Genomic DNA, 23,461 nt, shown 5'->3' with positions numbered 1-23,461 from the left:
GTAGTTTAAAAAACTGTAACAGGAACAATCATCTGAAGCAGGGTTCCCCAACCTTTTGGACCTCAGGGACCGCTAAATTCATAATTTTAAATCCCGCAGACCACTAATATTATCTGCCTAATGCTTGGCTGGGTGGGCATGGCCAACTTGATGTTGCTCATGTCGAGGAGTGCCTTGCTGTCCTCTTCTTGCCTTCCCACCTGGGTTCCTTAGGGCTGCAACAGAAAGCATTTGTTGGAGCTAAGCAGCCACCATGAGAAAGAGTTGACAAAACAGCTGGTTCAGTTCAAATTGGATCTGACCAAGAAGGAAGCTCAGCAGAAGCATTTCACTGAGGACCATTAGCATAGGCTTTCTAAGCAGAGCAAAGACCTGCAGGAGTGCAAGGCCAGGTACCAGCACTTGGAGGCTCAGCAGGCTGAGATGGTCAGCCAGTTCCAGGCCAAGATAAAATCCCACTTGAACAAGCCCCTCCAGCTCTTTGACACCAGCAGTGTTTCCCTTCAGCCTTCGCCCAAAGCCCTCAACCAGGAGAGTGGAATTTGGCAAGTTGGAATTTCTGCCCCTCTCCAACCCACACAAAAAGAACCCAAAAGGGGAGATATTCTACAGCAAAACAAGCATTCATTGCACATATCCAGCCCAGAGGCCATAGTTTGTCGACCCCTGATGTAGTGAAATATAGAAAATGCAAATACTTTTTCTGCGGACCACCACAATTTTCTTATGGACCACTAGTGGTCCATGGACCACCAGTTGATGACTGCTGATCTGAAGCATGTGGAACAGGAAATTCCACTTCTTTTGCGTGTCACTTCTATCAAGCACCATCCTTGAGAATATGTTTATATTCAAGCCATTTAGATGCTAGTGGCAATTTAATGACATAATTACTTTCCAATGAATTGTGGCTTGGTTCAGTTACATGTGTCTCTCTCAACAATATGCAATTTACATAGCTGATATCACCAATATGCATAGATTGAAGCTGTATTGTAAGTATGATAGTAAATAAAGATATTGATCTTAACCTATGCAAATTTGGAGACAGGTTCAGAAGGATCATACTATCTATGATATTGAAATATTGCTAAAGAGGCACTCTGATTTGGTCAATTTGATCATCAGCTGGATGATACATTGAACTTGAAGGCCATGGAGGTGAAAGATCAGTTCACTGGATTTTATCCCAAAGCTCTTGGCTGTTCAAGTTTTCTACTCTGTCTTTTTCTTTTTCCTGAGCTGGTAAACAAACTCGGCTTGACCTAGCTTTTTAAACATCTCCATCACTTAAGAGAACAGAAGGCAATAAAGAGAAACCATCTCTCATCAGTCTTCGTAGCCTGAGGTGAGATCCCTGATCTCATTAGTTAAGAAAGCACCTGAAAGCTATAACAAATAAAACTATATCCAAAGAAATAATGGGTGGCTGGACTGACTTCTCTGATGAAATACAAGGAGATCACAAATTGTCACTATACATTCAGTTATGCACCCTGTACAATTATCCATACATCGTGCAAGTATCTCTATATATGACCATTGTTATATATATATATATATATATATATATATATATATATATATATATATATATATATATATATATATATATATATATATATATATATATATATATATATATATATATATATATATATATATATATATATATATACATATATATATATACATATATATATATATATATATACACATCCCAAATATATGATGCAGTGTCTACTTAAAGCTATGTACAATTAACAGCATGTACAATATGTGGACTTATGATTATTTCAAATGGCTCTTTTCAATATATACTGCCCAGATACATTGATAAAATATTTATTTATTTATTTCGTCAAGCATGTGTTAGACAACATATATATGTTTAAACATGACTTTGGATATATAAAAAAGGTACAAATACAAAGAAACATTAGGGCAGGGATGATAGGCACGTTGATGTGCTTATGCATGCCTTCTTAGGAATAGGGTGATGTCGACAGTAGACAGTCCAACATTAAATTAATGGGGGTTTGGGAAAGAAACCACATAGTCAGGTAGTGCATTCCAGGCATTGACCATTCTGTATTCTCCAAATCATCTGTTCTTATGAGCAGCAAATGAGTTAATGACATAAGCCAGAGCTAGAAAGATGTATAACCATATTCCCAGGAAGGATCTGTTTCAATGAACCTAAGGAATGAAAGAGTCAAAAGCCAAGCCAGGCAATGAAGTTCACGAAAGTTGCATAGTTTTGATAAGAAAAGCTGATGAAAAATATTCAGTACTGATTCATTTGCAAGAATCTATTTTCCAGCCTATATGCTAATATGATAAAATGGAATTTCCAGTCCCCTCTCCTCACCATACATAAACAAACATAAAATAAAAGTTACCATCTGGTAACAAGAACCAATAAGAAGTGAAATCTCTTCAATAAAATCCAAATCTGTTTGAACTCTTGTCCAACCTACACATTTTTCATGAACTGTATTGGTGAGATTACTGCCTATTACTGATTTACAGTGATATGTGTGTTGTCATGCATTCTCCCATCTGCTCATTAACAGCACCTTGCTTATGACCATAAACATAAGCCAAATTGTCTTCTTTCCTCTCTTTCTGTATGAATCTGAAGCAACAGGTAGTCGTACTTAAACCAGCCAAATATACAGTACACAGCTCTATTCCATTACATCCCATGCATTATGGTAGAGAAAAAATGTGTGTGTGTGTGTGTGTGTGTGTGTGAAAGAGAGAGAGAGGGAGGGAGGGAGGGAGGGAGGGAGAGACTGAGTCTACATTGCTTAGCTGTTCTCTTCTCTCTGGCAAATGATTCTAAAAGACAAAAGGAAACAGCCATATTGTGTGAGGTTCCTTTGAAAAGGACTGCTACTAAATATTAAAATGAAAGCATTTCATAATCAATGCTTCAAGAGTTTTTGGGAACCACTTCCATTCATGGTTTCTAGCCCCACCATCTCAGTTCCATTTTGCATATTACTAAAACCAAAGCTGGCATTGTGGCTCCTGGGAGTATAAAGACAAAATGGATTAAGGCAAATAAAAGAAAATGCGATTCTAGTTTTGACTACGTTCTTCTGAACCAGCAGTACCATTTCCCTTCCAAACACCCGTCTCATCTACATCATTCATCTACATTTTAGAAACTGTGGCTTGGTCGTTAAAACCAAGTTGTAAAGGCATAGTTTTGAAGCTCCAAAGATTCTGTTTACCCAAACTGGTTCTTGAAATCGAAGAGAAAGCTACAGCAGTATCAAGCTCCCTCCACTTCTCTTGAGGCAAGAGCCAAAGGGACAGCAATACTGTAAATAGTTAAAGTAGCTCAGAACATTACAGTCTTGGAACCCTCCAATCGCAGCTCTCTGCTGTTTGTCAATGAGAAGCCCTGTATAGTAGATTTTGGCTGAGAAAGAGGCATCCGTGAAAGGAAAGAGGAAGCGTTAGAGTCTGCAGTTTGCCAATAAGTGCTATTCTCAATGGGTCTGTGCCAGAGGTGAGGAAAGCTCACACTAAACCACTGAATCTTACTGTTCACATTGGCTATAAATCCAACCAACAGTAGAGTTATGTGGGAGCATTTGCTGAGGAAAGGAAATATTCACTTGAATACACACACACACACACACACACACTCACACACGAGAAAGATGCTGCGTCTTTCCAGACAGCACCTAATTTTTACAAGGGAGAAAATATATGTTCCTTATAGAAGAGAGTAAATGTGCATAATGCATCAAGGTGGGTGAGAGGAAGTGCAATAGCTATGCAGCAAGGAAAGAGATAAACATTTTTATGTATAGTGATGGTGGAGATGAGTCCATCTATACACCATCAAGAGCACACATGAAGCCAGGGTCCACTGCTGGCATAAATCATACAATCATAATATGTAGCTTGTAGAGTATGAGCTACAGTGAAAAAGACTGTCAGAGAAGGAAAGCTATGTGCACCGTGTATAACAGTATATTAAAAAGAGGATACTGTAGCATCCATCAGAAACATCAGGCAGTTGGGTTTTAAAAAGAGAGAGGGAGAGAAGTAGAAGGATGCTGTTATGGCAACCCCCAACCCAACTAAATCCAAGGTAAGTATTTTAACTATTTAGCATAATAATGTTATACTAAAGCTGGGAAGAAGAAGGTAAGGTACTGTTATAAAGGAATAATGTCTATGGAAGAGAGAAAAGAAATAGATAATAAATGGGAGATGGACCAAAGGAAAATTCTGGGTTTGGTAAAAACATCTGGGCATTGCAAATTAATCTCTCTCTCCCTCTCCCTCTCTCTCTCTCTCTCTCTCTCTCTCTCTGTGTGTGTGTGTGTGTGTAAATGATTATTAGGATAAGTATAGTGGAAACTGCATAAAGATCCCAGCCTGGGGTGGGGTGAAGAATAGAAAAAAAAATGAGACAAGAGTTTCTCTGTGAGTTTACAGACAATATATTATCCACATTAACCCAGCTTTCTTATGGGAGACATTTGCAAAACTGTAACCTTTAATCATTTGGATCTTAACTCTACTGTCTCCATCTGTTAAGTAGAGAAACATGGGACTGGGCACACCATTTCTCACTTGCCATTAATCAATAGCTGGAGTGTTTCCATCTCCTGGTTATTCCACTACCATTTTTTTAAAAAAAAATATAAGGTTCCTTTTGATTGTAAGGAGTCCAGATGGTTTGTAGGATAATTTAGCCTTATCAGGATTCCAGAGTCCTTGTTTTTCCATGCAAAGGATGTACTGGAAGGTGATAGTTAAGCATCAGTCCTGGGATATCACAGGCAGCCAAGAGACTTGGGAGGTCTTTGGAGAAGGCAGAGAGCTGTCCATCTCCATCAGACCCTTTCCCCTTTCAGATCCCCCCTCCCTCTTTTCCCAATGCTTTCAAAGTACATGCAGAACAAGTCCAGCACATGAGGTGCCCTCTCATTGAAATAGCCATTAGCAAATAACCTTTTTTTCCCCGGAACTCCTATTTGCAAAACATTGAAGAATCAAGTAGACCAGACAAGGTTCCATACTACAACCCACCTTGTCCTCTGACCTCTCTATCAACCACACATCACAGCAAGAGACAGAAATTTGTCACTTACCTTGCAAGGAGAAGAGAGACAAGAAGAATCCCAGCACCCAAATACTGTGCAGCCAGTAGGTCCTCATCTTTCTGCCTTGACCGATCAGCCTCCTCTTCTTGATCTTGCACTCTCTCCTTTATTTTTTTTCTTTTCTTTTAAAGACGTGACGATCCTGCTTCTGTCCCTTCAGTCTTCTCCGTCCCTGTTCTGCACACTTTGACAATCCAGTGCAAAAGAAGCTGACCTAGGATGGCCAGATTCCTGAATAACCTCACACTTTTGCCTTCGGATAATTGGGGGGAAGGGAGGGGATAGCTAGGATGCTCCTCTCAGCCTGAGAAAATTTCCTTTGCGCGCTCTCTCTCTCCTCCCCCTCTCTTTCTCTCTCCTGCAGCTCCAACTAAATGCGACTGTACTTAAACAAGCAATGCCTTATAGAACAGCACTCGGAGTAGAACAGATCCCACCTCTGCCATCTAGTGTTGCAAACCAGAACCATCGTCTCCTTTAGTTTAGCATGGAGGTAGAGAAAAGCATGAAACCAGCTTCCCTGTTTTGAACCTTCCTCAAGTTTCAAGATTCTAGGATTGTTCAAGAACTGCTGACCTCTGTATTGTATTCATGCATATACATATACATATACATGTACATGTACATGAACAAATACATGTACATACACACACACACATATGAGATGAATTCATTTTGCATTTCACATATAAACGCTTTACCTGTATTAGAATCTATACCTTCCTACTTTCAACTATGCACCAACAATGTTTATGCAAGTAAAACAAGGTAAGCACACAGATTTCGGTAGGTATCTCATGAGAAAAATGTCAATTGTAAAAAAAAAATGTTTTAGAGTAGAACTAAGAGAATCAGAAAATTCATACCTTCCTGAGCAAATGTCTTGAAATTATTGGCTGTTTTATACCATCCTTTCATACGATTTCCTAGACATCTTCAAAAAGTCATACATGTTTGTTCAAACACAATAATGGAATAACAGAGTTGGAAGGGACCTTGGAGATCTTCTAGTCTGCCCCTGCTCAAGAGAAGATCCATTTGTCACTGATGCATACAGATTAACCCCCTAGGATAGGTTTGCATGCAGTTGCCCCCCTCCATGTTTCATGTTCCATTTCATTTCTCAACTGTTTATAGTGCCCTGACACTCTGATGCAGAAAACAGAAGGAGCTTCACTGACAAAATAAGGCAAGGCAACAGAGAGATATGTGGAAGACAGAGATGTCAAACTATGGGAGAAGAAAATAATAAATTTAAAAGATTTTCCCCTTTCTCAAATAGAAAACAATGCACAATATAGTAGGCAATTGGTCTAAATGTGACACACTGAATAATTTTGGTTGAAAATCTATTGGTCTTTCTAGATAATGGGCTGGATTCAAAGTTTCTCAAAGTCGTGCCACTAAAATCAGTGAAATCTGTTAGATTCAGTCCTGTTGATTTCAAGGGGACAAATCTATTTCAAGGTCTATCTGAAACACAGTCAAGTCTATTTCCAACCCTAATTTTAGAAAGCAAACAGCAGACTATTAATTTACTCAACAGTGATGAAGCGCTTAATGGAACTTCTATAACAAGAGGCAATCCCCACATCCAAAGAACAATGGCTTCTGTGTAGAAAATGGCAAACAGGCAGCTTTAGTGATTGGTTTGGTAGTTTCTTTGAGACCTTTGACTGGCATGGTATAGGTCAAAAAGAGGGAGGACCAGCTGCCCTTTGATAGGAGGATAAGGCAGGTGGGTCATCTCCTTAGGAATTCTAATGGATTTATGACTTCATTCCTGCAGGCTAAAGTGTCAGTTACTGTCAATTAACAGTTATCAGTTATCAAAGTGCCTTCCTAGAGGTACGTTGCTCTGCAATAGGGCTCCTGGACTCCAGAAGCTTCCCTCTTTTTGTAGCCAACTCTTAGAGAGGTAAGTAAGGGTGAAAGTTTGGGTAAGATTTGATTAGGGGTGAGAGTGTTAGGGGATGGATGAGAGTGATGGATGAGAGTGATGGTGAAAGGGCGAGGGACAGGCTGAGAGGAAGGGTGAGGTTGAGGGTCAGTATGAGGATCGTGGGGAGAAGGACAGGAAGGATAATGGAGGGGCAGGGAAGGAGAAAAAGAATATGGGGAAGGGAAGAGGGGACAAAAAGATAGAATAGGAAGAGTAGGAGATGGAAGTGGGGCAGGGATGGGGGTCAGGATAAGCAGAGAAGGGAGGGTAGGCACAAATAGGGAAGGGGGAATTCTAATGCTTTATGACTTCAATCAGGCAGATTATTATCAGAGATAAGGACAATGGGAGAATGATGAGCAGGGAGGAGAGGGGGAAAGGTGGCAGGGAAGGTAAGAGGAAGGGATGGGTGTAGAGTGGGCAGGGACAGAGTACCTGGGGGAGGAGAGAGGGAGAAGACAGGAAAAAAGAAGGGAGGGTAGGGCCACAGAGAGGGGAATTCTAATGCCTTTATGACTTCATTCATGCAGGTTATTATCAGAGGTAAGGGAGATGAAGGGGAAGAGAGGGGGAGGGGAATGGGAAGGAGAGGAGGAGAGGCAGGAAGGGTAGGGACATAGGAAGGAGGAAGGGAAACAAAGAGGTACAGTGGTCCAGGGAAAAGAGGAAGTGAGGGAAGGATGAAGTGAGGGGTAGGGACATGGGACAGGGACGACAATAGCAGGTAGCAAAAATGGGAGAGATTAAAATGTTTTCATAACTTCATACATGCAGGTTACCAAAGGTAACTGTGAAGAACAGAGAGGGAGGGAAATGGATATAAGACAAAGACAGGAGGAGGATAGGTAGGATAGTAGTTAGGTAGGAGGAAGGATAGTTGGACAAAGTGGTGGAGCAGTGCAGGGAGGAAAAGACAGGAAGGAGGAGGAAAAGGATTGAGGAAGGACAAGTGCAACGGGAATTAGTATAAAATAGAACTAGATTAGAACAGAATTAGAATATGAATAGCTTTAGAATTAAGAATAGAATAGAAATTCAGGATAGGGTAGGATAGGATAAGATAGGATAGGGTAGGGTAGGGTAGGAAAGGAAAATTCTAGATTCATTAATTCAGAGTAGCAATAACTGTTATGAAATTAAGTCCTGCACTGAAATTAGAAATCGATACAAAAGATGGGACATCAGTACTTGTCAAGTGTGAAAGTCTAGGACCAAACATAAAGTTCAAATTAAACTGAATCATTACTACTCATGCCTACGCATAGGAATCTACTCACCTAATGCACTGGATAAGAATCAGTGGAGGGATTGGACTTGTCTGTTTGTGGCTAGAGACTGTAGACTGATTCCTCTTTTGGCTCTGCCCCAGGTTCTGTGATGACTCCTCCTGCAGCGCTACTATCTAAGACTTACTTATTTCTTATATTTATACTTGATTTTGATTTTTTTCTCTAGGAGCTGAATAGTGTACGCTAAACTCCCTAAAATTTTCCCCTCCATAAAAAACAGAGATAGGTTGGGCTGAAAGAAAGTAATTAAACCAGTGAGCTTCAGCTGGAGAGCAAACTAGAACCTGGGTCTCCCCAGTCCTAGTCCAACACTTTAATTACTATACCTTAATCCAAAATAACAAACCATGTGCTCAGCATATTAAAAAAGGCAACTTTTAAATATTCTTAAATATTTGCCTTTTTTAAAGTCTATTCATAACTTGTCATAAGGAAGAAATTATTCTAATTTCAACAAGGAAGCATCTGTAGCTAGAGGGAGGGTTGCAATTAGCTTGGAATCCCTGCAGAGGTTGAAGGGAGATAGGATGATGACCTGCCCTCTCTTTAAATTCCTGAAGCTGTTATTTGGTAGCTGCCAAGAGTGCTGTTATTCTGGCAAGATTCTTGTGCATAGATGAGTAGCAATAAAGAAACTTCCTTGACCATCTTATGGTGTTGTTCTGGTTTCTTGAACCTGACATTCAGTGATAATTTGTACAAAGGAGATGGTGCTAGATTTTTGGAAGCACAGAGAGGAACCTGCCCCACTTATATCGAGGGTGTGTGTGTAGAGAAGGTTTCCTCTTTTAAATTCTTGGGAATGCTTATTAGTCAAAGCTCACCTGGAAAAACAGCACATCCCTGGTGATTGGTAAGGCCCAACAGAGATTTCATTTCCTTAAAATCCTGTGAATAAATCAAGTGGAACAACGGCCGATGAACTATTTCTATCAGTCGACAATAGAAAGTGTCCTCACATACTGCATTACAGTATGGTACGCTGGTTGAAATGCTGAGGACAGGAAGCCACTACAGAGAGTGATCAATTAGGCACAAGAAAACATTGGTTGCCCACTAACACCACTGGATGACATCCCCAGGTCTCACTGCTTTAGCAGAGATGATTCATATCCTGGTCAGTGTCTTTTTGCACTTCTACCATTGGGCAGAAGACACCAAAGCATAGCCAGCCGAACAAATAGGTTTAAAAATAGTTTCTATCCTTGAGCTGTCAGACTCTTAAACTCAACCGCAATCACTCCTTGCAGACGCAGAAACATAGAACTATTTTTTTCTTTTTCTTTCTTTTTCTCCCCCTCCCCCACAATTACATGCATAGGGATTATTCTTTACACTATTTATGTTGTTTGTATTTGTTGTCATGGATTGCACCAGTGAAGCTAAAACCAATTTCATTGTGTACATGATGTATAATCACAATAAAGACTATACTACAATAAGGCCCTACCTTAAAAAAAACAAGTGGAGTGTATGAAAGTAGGTAACTTGGTTGTAAGTCATAAAAGGTTTTATAAGCTCCAACCCCAGGGCCATGGCCCACTACAGGGCTGTGGGCTATTTGGAACCAGGCTGCATGACAGGCTGGTCAGTGCACACGTGCAACTTCACTCACATGAGTGGCACCGCAAAGGCTTCTCTTCCCGCTTCTGTGAATGGAGCTGTGTATGTGCAGGTGTAGACCACTGCTTATGTGGTCCGGTTCCGCTCTCCCACCCCAAACTGGGCTGCCAAGCTGGCTGCTCCTGATGCTCCAAAAGGGGAGCAATGAGAGCAGAGGCTGAGTGTGGGATGAGCGTGACCTGCTCAGCTTCACTGATTCAGTGAGGCTGCTTGCCCAGGACACCCAATCCACTTTTGGAGTGTCGAGCAGCCATGTGAATCTGAAGGAGCATGAGACTGCACTCACAATGGCCTCTCTTCTTCTCCACATCAAAAGCTTTTCCAAATGGATGAAAGGTTTCAGAGTAGCGATCTCGCGCTGCAAAAGCTTTTGGCATGGAGAAGCCTGAAGGAATGTAAAACTACACCCCAAAGATTTCTCTTCTCTCTTGTGTGAGTGAAGCTCATGTGGCCTGGTTCCTCTCTCCAACCCCAGCTGGGCTGCAAAAGTTGAGGGGCCCTGTTGTAAGCTTAAAAGAAATAGCTTAACTGAACTGAGACAGCAGCCACCAAATAATGAAGCTCCAAGATTCCAAGATTCCAAGATTCCAAGATTCCAAGATTATTCTTCTTCTTCTTCTTCTTCTTCTTCTTCTTCTTCTTCTTCTTCTTCTTCTTCTTCTTCTTCTTCTTCTTCTTCTTCTTCTTCTTCAGTCACCTGCTCTGTCACATTCCAGGCCAGCTGCAATTTTCAATTGCATCAATGGTCATTATATAAATAGTACAATCATTCAATGTGAAGTTATCATAATTTCCAGTCTCTTGACTAATATCTTGTCCTTTTTTCCCTGTTTTGGTTTGTTTGAATGATTCTTAAAATCATCTTCTTCTTCTTCTTCTTCTTCTTCTTCTTCTTCTTCTTCTTCTTCTTCTTCTTCTTCTTCTTCTTCTTCTTCTTTTTCCTCTTCCCCTCCTCCTCCTCCTCCTCCTCCTCCTCCTCTTCCTTCTCCTCCTCCTCCTCCTCCTCCTCCTCCTCCTCCTCCTCCTCCTCCTCTTCCTCTTCCTCTTCCTCTTCCTCTTCCTCTTCCTCTTCCTCTTCCTCTTCCTCTTCCTCTTCCTCTTCTTCTTCTTCTTCTTCTTCTTCTTCTGCCATATCCATCATCGGAAGTTGGCGATCATGTTGGCAATCCTATTTTTGTCACAAGCATATGAAAAAGTGCTGCTGAGTTTTGTCCAAACCAGTCCCTTAGGTTTTGAAGCCATGATATTGTTCTTATGCCTGGACCTCATTTGCCTTCGATCTTTCCCTGGAGGATTAATTGAAAGATGGTGTATTTTTCTGGGTGTCGCATCACATGTCCAAAATAAGATGGTATTGTTAAAATATTGGGCCCCCAAATTGGACCCACATTTAAAAAAAAATGTGGCCAGTTGTAGAATTGAATAAAATTGTTGCTCTCATGATTTCCATGCCGTACTAATTACCGAACTGGCATTTATCGTACCCTTGCCCCCTGCTTTTTAAATGGGACATAACCTATGGCACTGTGGGCTCTATATGCAAGTATTTTTTCATCAGAGTCTGAATAATATTGCAGTCCAAAAGGAGAGAAAATGAATATGGCACATCATCAAATTGAAAAGCTATGCTGTACAGGAATCAGAATTGTAGTAAAGGTTTTTGCACTTATTGAACTGCAGCTGTAGGCCACTGACTAATCTCCTTAATAGCTATCTGACAGCTAATCATGTTGCTCTTGCTTCGTGCTATTAGAACCAATAGTTTTCTTGATTGATAGATGGACAAAAAGTGCTGGAAGCTGCACATAAGGGCTTGTACTGCTGTTTGCAGTACAGAGTTCTTGCTGTGGTCCCTTTTTCTCTATGACATCATTGTTTTAAAAGTGGTTTCCTGATGGAAGGTAGAATGGCTGAACCCCACAGCATTTCACAAATAAACAACAGCATAGATAATTTCTGTTTCCGCATACTAAAATTGCCTCCTGAAGGGGGAGCAGAAGCACAGAAGCACAGTGTCTCTAGCACCCAATTCTCACAATGAAGTTCAGAAAAATCATCATCTTCTTCTTTTAATGACCCCATAACCCCTTGTGGGATGGAGTCTGGGCAGTTGAATGAAGCTAGCAAAGTGTTTTAGTAGCTGGATGCCCTTCCTGTCACCAATGAAGAGCTTTGTTCAGCAGATGTATTCTCAGTGTGCCCACAGAAAGAAATATCTACCTAGGATCAAACACACAGCCTCCTGATTGTGAGGTGAGAGCTCCACCTCTAGGGCACTCCAAAGTTCTGAAAAATGCTATGACTAATTATATTGAAGGCTGCCAAGATGTTTTAAAGGACCAAAAATAATTTGGAATTTTATTGGCCATTGCTGCGTAACTGGCATAGCAGTAAAGTAGGAGATCTATCTATTCTCCTTCATCTAAAAGTAAATTAGTCACCCTGCTAGGACTAACAGATCAATGCAATAAAGGAGAAAAACAAGGAAATCTTATCATTTCATACCTTCAAGGCATGTCATCTGCCACTGTATATCCTAGAGGTTTTTCATTAATGAAAAAGCCAACCAGAATCAGCCAACATAAACAGCCTACTTGAGAGCAAATTCTTTAAGTATTCTGGTTGCCAGTAAACAACTAGAAACTCAATAATGTGCCTAAAGGAAGTTCAAAAAGCAGGATGTGAGATCAGAGCAACTAATGTGCCTCTGATATTGAAGACAAAATAGACGATGTGGTAGTAGTCATTGAAATTTCTCTTTAACTTTCCATAATTGTTCAAATATTTCAAGGTCTTCAACAAAAAGATCCTATAAACAAATTAAGTTGGATTTTTTTTGGTTACAGGGTGCATAGAATTTATGTAGAATCCCAGTTTTAACTTACAGATTCTGTAGGGACTAAATTTTACTTGGAATTGAGTCCTTCCGTGACATCCAGAAGCCTTACTAGTACACTACTCACCCTCAACTTTTAACCATTTGAAATAAATTAAATGGCAGTAATGGAAGTACAACAGGGGCATGATGGCTCAGTGGTTAAAGAAACTGAGCTTGTCGACTAAAATGCTGACAACACAGGTTCAAAATCTGAGCACTGCACAATGGAGTGAGCTCCCATTACTTGCCCCAGCTCCTGTCCACCTAGCAGTTCAAAAGCATCTAAATGGGAGAAGATAAATAGGTAACACTTCAGTGGGAAGGTAACAGCATTTCATGTGCCTCAGTGTATAGTCATGCTTGCTATATGACTACGGAAATGTCTTTGGACAATGCTGGTTGCCTTGGCTAAGAAACAGAGATGAACACTGCCCCCGTTTAAAGGTTAATGCACCATTCTGAACTTGTTTAAAGTATTCCATGCATTCATGAATCTTGAATTTGTAAATTTTTCCCCGCCCTGCCCCCAAAAAGAACATTAATTAATTCAGCTGAAAAGAAAGGACCACCCAACATTCTTCTCCAGGAATCAGGATGAAGATAGTGAGACAAGCTTCACACAGCTGATCCATATGGGCTTAATACCCTTCCATGGTGCTTTGAGCATTGGTAGGATTTACCTTTTAATTAACCACCCAGATCTATTATCCAATTAGATGTCAGTTTAAAATATTGTTTTAGGAAAAGATTTGGGGATGTCCAAATATGCAATACCACTACTGTAGATGGACAATCTACATATCTTTACTGGTATCCTTGTTGACACATTCAAATGACTTCCCTTTATGTAATCAATGCTCATTCATTTCTAGTACATTCATTCCTCTACATGTTAAACGCTGATATCATTCATGTTGAATTTCCCCAATTTATCTGAATAGATGTGATATAGACTTTTCACTTTTATGTTATTCCCCTGACTCCGTTAAACATATTTTACTATTAGCTACCTCCAACCTTCTGATTGGTAGCTTCATTTTAATTCTAATTGAATATTTAAGATTGAATGAGCCAATTAATCTTTTTCATCCCAAAATTATTCCCTAATTAACTTGGATCCTTGAATCTGAATTGAATCATTTTACTCTATGCATTGCTATTGTGGGTATTAAGATTATTCAATACCAATGTAATCTTTTTATGTAACAGCATGTTTCTTGTCTCCATACCTGATGAAGAACAACTGATCAATATTAGTTCTAAAATGTCATGATTTACAATATATATTTAATTACATCTCAAATATCTCTCCAGAACTGGTTTTCAATGAGGAAGGTCTGCATCATCTTTAATAGGGAAACATCATTTAAAAAAAACTTATAAACTTCTTTTTTCTAAAGTACTGTCTTCAAACTTTTGATGCCCAATGGTCTTACTGTCTAATTGCTTCTTTTTCATGTTTACTGCTATCATGGTTTATATTTGTTTTTGACATTTTTTTTTACATTTCTTATCGTTGGCTTTTATATGTTATTACATTTGGACCTTGCAACCAATTTCTGAAAGCCTTATAGGTTAGTTAACTAGATATCTGATCTCATTGTACAATTTTTTCTTGGAGAAGATGGAACAAAACTGGGTCTTAAATTGAAATTCTGTCTGTGGGTTTAAGTTTCAGTACATTCACACAGATATCTTAAATATTGCTGTTTCTTTGAGGATTTTTCAGTCATAGAATACCTTTCATTAGAATCTATGTTGTAACACTTTGAAATAACAACAAAGGTTTCTGTAGTTATTTAACCTTCTCTGCATTTCTTTCATCTGCTGTTTAGTTGATTTCTAGTTCTGGGAAGGGTTTTTGTGTTTGTGTGTGCTGCTGTTAAAAATCAAATCTTAGGTTTAATGTTATTCTGGTCACATCACTGCCTTCAAGTAATATTGTACCAATTATATCAATGTAATCAAAGTAACTATTCCTCTTTTCTTGTTCTGGGGAATATTATTGGATCAAGCAGTTTGCCTCTAAAGTTATAAGTTAATGCATAAATATTTTATATCAAATATTATCAGCACATTTATCTAGGGGACTATATCCCAAAATCTATTTTCTCTTTCAAGAGCCTTCATCAGAAAAACAATAAATTTTCCCCAGTTGTATATCATAATTTGTTTGGGATTTCTATTCACAATTATTTTGTAACTTAAATTTAATTTGTTCTCCCTAAAGTTTATGATTATTGTAGTCAAAGTGTCCTTTGGCATCCAAACCAATACCAAGCAAACTGTAATTTTCCTGAAGGAATTATATTTATCTTATTTGTATGCCAATCACTATCCTAATAGATTGCTGAATTGTTACTTTTTGATTGTTCTTACTTTATCTCATCCAACTTTGAACTGAAAGTACTAGTGCAGCATACCAATATATATATTTAATGGCACTCTTTTTGAAATCCCCCCCCCCTATTCCATATGCCTGATTGTTCCATATGTTACAGTTAGCTTAATCACAATGCTTGGGAATTTTGGAAATTGAATAAATATCAGATTTTAGGAAGGCTGCTCTACAGCCACTTCTATCTTTAGTCTCATTCAGCTAAATTAATTACCAATCGTTGTGAAAAGGGAACCTGATAGGGAACTGCTTCAGCACATACACAATAATGATTTTTATTTAAACTATTTCTAACACATGCAGGTTAAATCTTATGGGATGTAGGTAGTTGGATCAATATTTGGGAAAGCCCATAGATCCACTAAACAAAGAGGGACAGCCATATAGTTGTGATTTCAGGATATATTACATGAATCACTCGACACAGGTTTTTTTAGCTCTATTTCCCCTCTCTATGCACCAATCCCAGGCTACAGAGAAGATTTCATAGAAAACAGAATTTGTACAGTACTGGATATCAACAAACAATGTGAAAGGACTATTATCTTTTATTTTATCACTTTCACCTTCAGAATGGTGTGTATATGTGTCTTCATACAGAAATCTCTGTGACATTCCCTTGTTCCGGCCCTGATAGCTCAACTCGGGAACCAGGTAACATGGGAAATCAGGGCCCTGGTCTCAGGCTGCTGCTGAGGCTGCTGCTGAGGTTTCCTGCTGAGGCTTGATTTTCGGAAGCTACTCCCCCACCGCAGGGAGGTGGAGCCGATTAAATGGTTCCTCCCCAGGCACCTGATGGACCCATTGGGATTTCAGACAGAGCTTGGGGAGATACCTGACTCCCTTGCCCACAATTCAACTGCGTCCTTGGTCGCTGTCTGGAATACCGCAGCGACTAGGGCATTAGATCGGATTACACCTTTGCAACCTTTCCGCGGCAATCGATCCAGGAGGGTGCCTTGGTTTACCGAGGAACTCCGGGGGATGAAGCACCAAAAGAGACGCCTATAGCGATGCTGGAAGGCTAGTAACTCCAAATCTGACCGAACACTACTAAGAACCTTGATTAGGTCTTATCTAGTGGCGATACGGGCGGCAAAATGTGCGCATTTTTCCGCCCTCATTGCGTCCGCAGAATCTCGCCCAGCTGCCCTGTTCAGGATAACCCGCTCCCTCCTGAAAGGGAGGGATGCGAGTGAACCCTTACAGGGAAGAGCTGATGAATTTGTTCAGTTTCTGTCGGATAAAGTCACTCAGATTCAGACGGACCTGCACTCCACTTGGACAGTGCCAGCAGAGATGCGAGGGAGAGCCTTGATCAAACTTTGTGGGGTGAGTTCCAGCTTGCTACTCCTGAGGAAGTGGACAAGGCCATGGGAGCGATGAGTGCCACCACCTGTCTACTGGACCCTTGTCCCTCCTGGTTGATTTCGACCGGCAGAGAGGTGACATGAGGCTGGATCCAGAGGATTGTAAACACCTCGCTTCAGGAGGGGTCTTTCCCGCAACCTTTGAAGGAAGCAGTGGTGAGACCCCTCCTCAAGAAGCCTGCTCTGGATCCAGCTGTCCTTAAAAATTACCGTCCAGTCTCCAACTTCCCATTTTTAGGGAAGGTTGTTGAGAAGGTGGTGGCCACTCAACTCCAGCGGACCTTGGATGAAGTGGATTATCTAGATCCCTTTCAGTCTGGTTTCAGGCCTGGTTACTGCACCAAAACCGCTTGGGTCGCACTGACCGATGATCTCTGATGAGCCAGGGATAGAGGGCATTCCTCTATCCTGGTGCTTCTTGACCTCTCAGCGGCCTTCGATACCATCGACCATGGCATCCTTCTGCGGCGGCTAGAAGAGGTGGGAGTGGGAGGCACCGTTTTACCTCTCTGGCAGGTCGCAGTCGGTGTTGGTGAGAGGACAGAGGTCGACCCCTAGGCCCCTTGAATACGGGGTGCCACAGGCCTCGGTCCTGTCCCCCCTCCTATTTAACATCTACATGAAACCGCTGGGTGAGATCATTCGTAGGCACGGGATTAAATACCACCAATATGCGGACAATACCCAGCTGTATCTGTCTGCCCCATGCCAACTCAGTGAAGTGGTGGAAGTAATGTGCCAGTGCCTGGAAGCTGTCAGGGTCTGGATGGGAATGAACAAGCTTGCGCTCAACCCTGACAAGACTGAGTGGCTTTGGATACTGCCCCCCCAAAATAGTCCAGATATTCCACCTTTAAACCTGGGGGGTGAAATCTTACATCCCTCAGAGAGGGCCCGCAACTTGACTGTTCTCCTGGACCCACAGCTGACATCAGAACATCATTTGTCAGCTATGACCAGGGGAGCTTTTGCCCAGGTTCACCTGGTGCACCAGTTGCGGCCCTACCTGGACTGGGAGGCACTCCAAATGATCACTCATGCCCTCGTCACCTCAAGGCTCGACTACTGTAACACGCTCTACATGGGGCTGCCCCTGAAGAGTGTTCGGAGACTACAATTGGTCCAGAATGCAGCCGCGTGAGCAATACTGGGTGTACCTATGTACACCCATGTTACACCTATCCTCCGTGAGTTGCACTGGCTTCCTATCGGTCTCCGGACACACTTCAAGGTGCTGGTTATCACCTTTAAAGCCCTACATGGCCTAAGACCTGGATATCTCCGTGACCGCCTCCTGCAATATACCTCCCAGCGCCCAATAAGATCGCACAGGGCAGGCCTTCTCCGGGTACTGTCGGCTACGCAGTGCCGTCTGGCAGCTCGGGGGAGAGCCTTCTCTGTTGCTGCCCCGGCCCTCTGGAACGATCTACCCCCTGAGATCCGGACCCTCCCCACTCTCTTGGCCTTCTGTAAGTCTGTTAAGACCTGGCTGTTCCGGCAGGCCTGGGGCTGTTGATCTTGATTGAACTTCAGCCCCATTAAAACTGAGTGCATGTTGTGTTTTGTTCTTAAATTGTCCTGTCTTGTGTTTTTAAATCTTTTTCTAATATTTTTAAATTGCTTTTATGTAAGCCGCCCGGAGTCCTTCGGGATTGGACGGCATACAAATCTATTAAAATTGACAAAATTGAATTCACTATAAAATTTCAAAAAAATAATGTACTACAGTGTGTTTGTTGCATTGTGATAGTGTCTATCATATACATAGACACACTGCCATGTATATTACCATTTATATACAAGAGATACATGTGTGTGGGGAGGGAAGGTATTAGAAAGATAAAGACAGCAGTTGCAACAATTCAAAGACCCAACGCTTTGTAGATGTCCAGTGTCAGCAATAAAAAGAAGTAAGACTTTGGTCACACTGCACCATTGCCATCACTGCAGGAATACTGATAGATGCTGTTGAGTAGTATATTTGTATGTAGTCACAATCAGAGTCAATTTGTTTAAAAGGAAAACAATGTGTCAAGACTGCTGGTGAAGAAAAGGAAGAATTGAAACTGATAATTTGAATGGCTGCCCTTTCAAAGAGGTAAACAAAATAAAAGAAAATTGGAGAAGAATGGGAAGAACACCTGTGTTTCCATAGGAAGGATAGTCATGCAATATGTTTTTATATACTCATGGCAACGGTGTGTGTGTGTGTTGTTGTTGTTTTTTAAATCCGATTCTCATTCAGTTGAAAGAAAAGAATGCTTTTAAAAATCCTTCCATTGGCAAGAGGATTTTGGTGAAATCTCATGTATCGATTTCATGATCTTCTTTGTACTTATCAATTATAAGAATGCCAGGGATGAATGCATGAGTGTCTCACTGTTCTCATCAATTCTCATCAGCATCCGTTCAATACCAAGGAAATACATGATGAGTAAGGCAGTGCAGTGGCTCAGCAGTTAAGATCCTGAATATGTCATCTGGAAAGTTGACAGCCCGAGTTTGAGACCCAAGCACAGTGTGATACGATGAGCTCCAGTTTCTCTCTCCGGCTCCTGCCAACTTAGCCTTTTGAAAGCTTGTAAATGTGAGTAGAAAAATAGGTACCATTTGAGTGGGAAAGGTTACTGCATTCCATATTTTCATGCTAGTCATGTGTTGATGGAAACATCTCTCAGACAATGCAGGCTTCCTCTGCTGAGAATTTGATGTCCCCTTGAGTCAGTCTTGACTGGACAGTGGAAACCTTTGAACCTTTTAACATGATCAGAGACATTTACTTACTGGACATTTTCAGATCAAAAAAGTATTTTTATTGTGATGGGAGTCATATAACATCGATATTACCATCTATTATCTAGAACAATAAAGAAAGCTGAAAAATACCAATCAGAGAAATTCATGTAAAATCCACTAATCTCCTGTGAATAAGTTTGAAAACCAAAAGCCTTTTGACAGAAAAAGAAAACTTCTTAGAATTTGCAAGACCACTTTGTCATGGCATTTTGTTATACCTGAAATTGGGATTTATAGGTACATAAAATTTCTCCTCTGTTCATGCTTATTTTTTCAGTCGGGGAGACCTTTAATCTTCTTTCTTTAAGAGCAATTATACTCAGTCTGTAAGAAAGATGAAAATGGAATTGAATAACCTTCCATTGGTGTTCTTTTGAAGACTTTATTAATTATTTATTCAATATTCCTTTAATGTTTTCCTTCTTATTCTTCTGTTCTTTCTGCTCTATGCCCTAGCCAAGGTACATTACCACATGTACTTGCAGATAAGCAAAGAATTTTAGATGACAAAATACCTTCTCCCCAAATAGGTTATGCTTATCCACAGTTAATTTGTGCATATTTACAGTAATATTTTAAAAGTATCCAAATATCCCATATATCTGTGATGGCGAACCTATGGCACATGTGTCGAAGGTGGCATACAGAGCCCTCTCTGCTGGCACATGCTCTGTTGCCCCAGGTCAGATCTCTGTAGTGTTAATTTTGTGATCTTCTGTTTCCCTGCAAATCACGAAACAGAAGCTCACGAAAAAAGATCTTACCTTTTGTGTGTTGAGATGAACTGCCTCCCACCAGCCAGCTGGTCTTTGGGTCTCTGCTGCACATGCATGCATATCCAGGCATGTGTGAGCATGTCTGTGCATGCACGCATGTACATGCATGCACATATTCATGCATGTGTGCACCAGGAGTGGGTTGCTGCTAGCATTACTGCCAGTTTGCAACCCACTTGCAGTGTGGGCACTATGCATGCCAGACATGTCCTGTGTGCACCAGATGTGCGCTGTACAGGGCAGATGTGCCCTGAGTGTGCCAGATGTGCACTGCACACATGTGCACTGTTTTATGTAAATTGTTCTGCATGCATGTGCAGAACAATTTACAGTGAACTGCGCATGTGCAGTCACTAAAATTCAAAATGGTGGTGCCCAAGCAACAGTGAGGGAACCGGTTCAAGGGCGTGTCAGGTCTGGGTTACCGCCAGTTCTGTGACCCAGGCCTGAATTCCACTACTGGTTCAGCCAAACAGGGCCAAACCAGCAGCAACCCACCTTGGTGCCCACACCTTTCATTTTAAGTATGCACCTTTAGTTTAAGCAATCAATTTGGGCACTCAGTGTCTACAAGCTTTGCCTTCGCTGCCATATATAATCATGGATAAACCCACCCATAGATAAGCTAATCTTTACCTTTTTTTAATCAAAATACCATGACAAACATACGTATCACCTTTAAATAAATCAATTGTGAAAATCAAAACATATAAAATGTTGAGAGTTGGTCTATCCATGGAGGCCACCATTTTCATGGTATCTTGGTTAAAAAAAATATCTGAGGATTGCTTAAGACGTTTATCTGCAGATGGGCCTATGCGTGCATAGTATAGACAGTAGTATTAGATTAAATGCAGAAAATGATAGCACAGGTTGCAGAAAGATCACGAGCATTTTCCATAGGGATGGGGACAGAAGACGTGATTAGCACTCTGAACAAAAATAAATAACCTGTTATTCAAACAAAATCTACGTGCTCTATCGAACAACCTATGCGGATATGCAGGTAGACCAGAGGTGGGTTTCTGCTGATTCACCCCATATCAAATGAACCAGTAGTGGTGCAGCGGAAGGCTCCACCCACCCACCCGGACGCTTCTGCGCATGCGCAGAAGCATCACATGAGCGCGCACACAAGCGAACCAGTAATAAAATAAATTGAAATCCACCACTGAGGCAAACCTCACTTAACTGCCCTATTTAGCAATGTTTGAAGTTATATTCACCCCATATCAAATGAACCAGTAGTGGTGGCAGCGGAAGGCTCCACCCACCCACCTGGACGCTTCTGCGCATGCGCAGAAGCATCACATGAGCGCGCACACAAGCGAACCAGTAATAAAATAAATTGAAATCCACCACTGAGGCAAACCTCACTTAACTGCCCTATTTAGCAATGTTTGAAGTTATATTCACCCCATATCAAATGAACCAGTAGTGGTGGCAGCGGAAGGCTCCACCCACCCACCCGGACGCTTCTGCGCATGCGCAGAAGCATCACATGAGCGCGCACACAAGCGAACCAGTAATAAAATAAATTGAAATCCACCACTGAGGCAAACCTCACTTAACTGCCCTATTTAGCAATGTTTGAAGTTATAACATTAAAAAAGTAACTTTACAACTAGTCCTCACACTTAGATTTGTCACAGCATTCCCACAGTCACATGATCAAGACTTTGCAATTGGCATTTATGTTTGTTGTAGCATTCCATGATATGATCACTAATTGTACACTCCACAACTAGCTTCTGACAAGCAGAATCAATGAAGAAGCCAGCATTAAAATTGCAAGTTGCTGTCACATAATGTCTCATTTAACGTCTGCAGCAGAAGTAAGCTTGTAAGCCTTTTGTGGTCGCATCATGTCTCACTTAATGACCACATTGCTTAGTGACAGTTTTTGGACCCATTTGTGATAATTTAGAAAGGAGTACTATAATTAACAATGATGCATTGTGTTTAAGCTGGTGGAGAAAGAAGGTGGGATATAATGTATGCTGGTATGTATCTCTTTCTGTGTGCAAAATCTAGTAACTGGGGAAAGATTTTGGATGCTGTAAATATTTAGCCAATGGTATGTCAAACAGAAGATTATGATTTATTCCCGTTTGTCTCAGAGAACAAGCCTTTTTATTTCACTGAAATGTATATTCCAGTCAACTGTTAAAAAAAGCTTCTTAATAACAAAAGCAATCGATCTAAGACTAATTTTATAGCAAAATAATCCCCCTACATGCAAACACATTTCCTGGATATCTTCAATGTGAAACCGAATTCATTGACAAAAAAGCACATTCCAGCTTCAGGATTTCATCCATGACTTCATCCATTTCATCCATCCTTACCATAAGTTCATACCAACTTAATCCTTAAAATGGGTATAGGCAAGATTTTTTCAGCTTTGTTTTTATTTTTCCAAATCTGTACTAGGTTCCCCCCCCAAAAAAAAGAGGGAGGGGGAATTCATTCATCTAAGGCATAAGACTTTGATTTTTAAGAGCTTTGTGTTGTAAGTCTCATGCATTCAACCATATTGGCAGCATTGGATTAAGAATTCCTCATTATTTAAATGAACTTTTCAGTTCTTTCTTTAAAAAATCTGTCCTGTATAAAATGTCATCATTAGGATACAGAATTTATGTACAATTTCAAAAAAAAATAGTGAAAGAAATAAAGCAAAGTGGACAGAAGCTAAGGGATTATATTATGATCTGAAACATCTGGGCATTCACACTTCCCAACTCCTTTTACAATTCTTAAAAGGAAAAACTTTCACTAAAGATGAAGTCTTCTACAGAGAGAAAAAATGCAGATTTACTTAATATTCCTAAAGAATAAAATAATCAATAATCACATTCTTCTGGATCATATAATGCATTTTAGTGAATTAAAAATCCAATGAAAAATTGCACATCAAAAGGTTTATATTTAGAAAAAAATTACATTGATAAAACTGAAATCTGTTAAATTGTATTATGGTTTGTCAACCAGATATACACTGAATATGTCATTATAAGATGGCAGTCTACTATTTTGTGTAGTTTTTTTAAACCTGAGATTGACAATTTACTATTTACTTAAATATAATTTTTGCGTCGTAAGAATTCATATTACTTTGCTATGAAATATATGCCACTAATCGTATGAAAATAATTGCAACTTTAAAATGTCAAAGAATTATTCACAAAAGGTAGATTCAAGCAGTGTGTTAAAATAGCACATTAGAAATGATGAGCTCTCAAATGAGAGTG

This window comes from Thamnophis sirtalis, unplaced genomic scaffold (genome assembly GCF_051295495.1).
Source record: "Thamnophis sirtalis isolate CommonGarterSnake01/CBP01778 unplaced genomic scaffold, rThaSir2_p1.2 scaffold_8, whole genome shotgun sequence".
Taxonomy (NCBI): Eukaryota; Metazoa; Chordata; class Lepidosauria; order Squamata; family Natricidae; genus Thamnophis; species Thamnophis sirtalis.
This window is presented reverse-complemented; position numbering follows the sequence as displayed.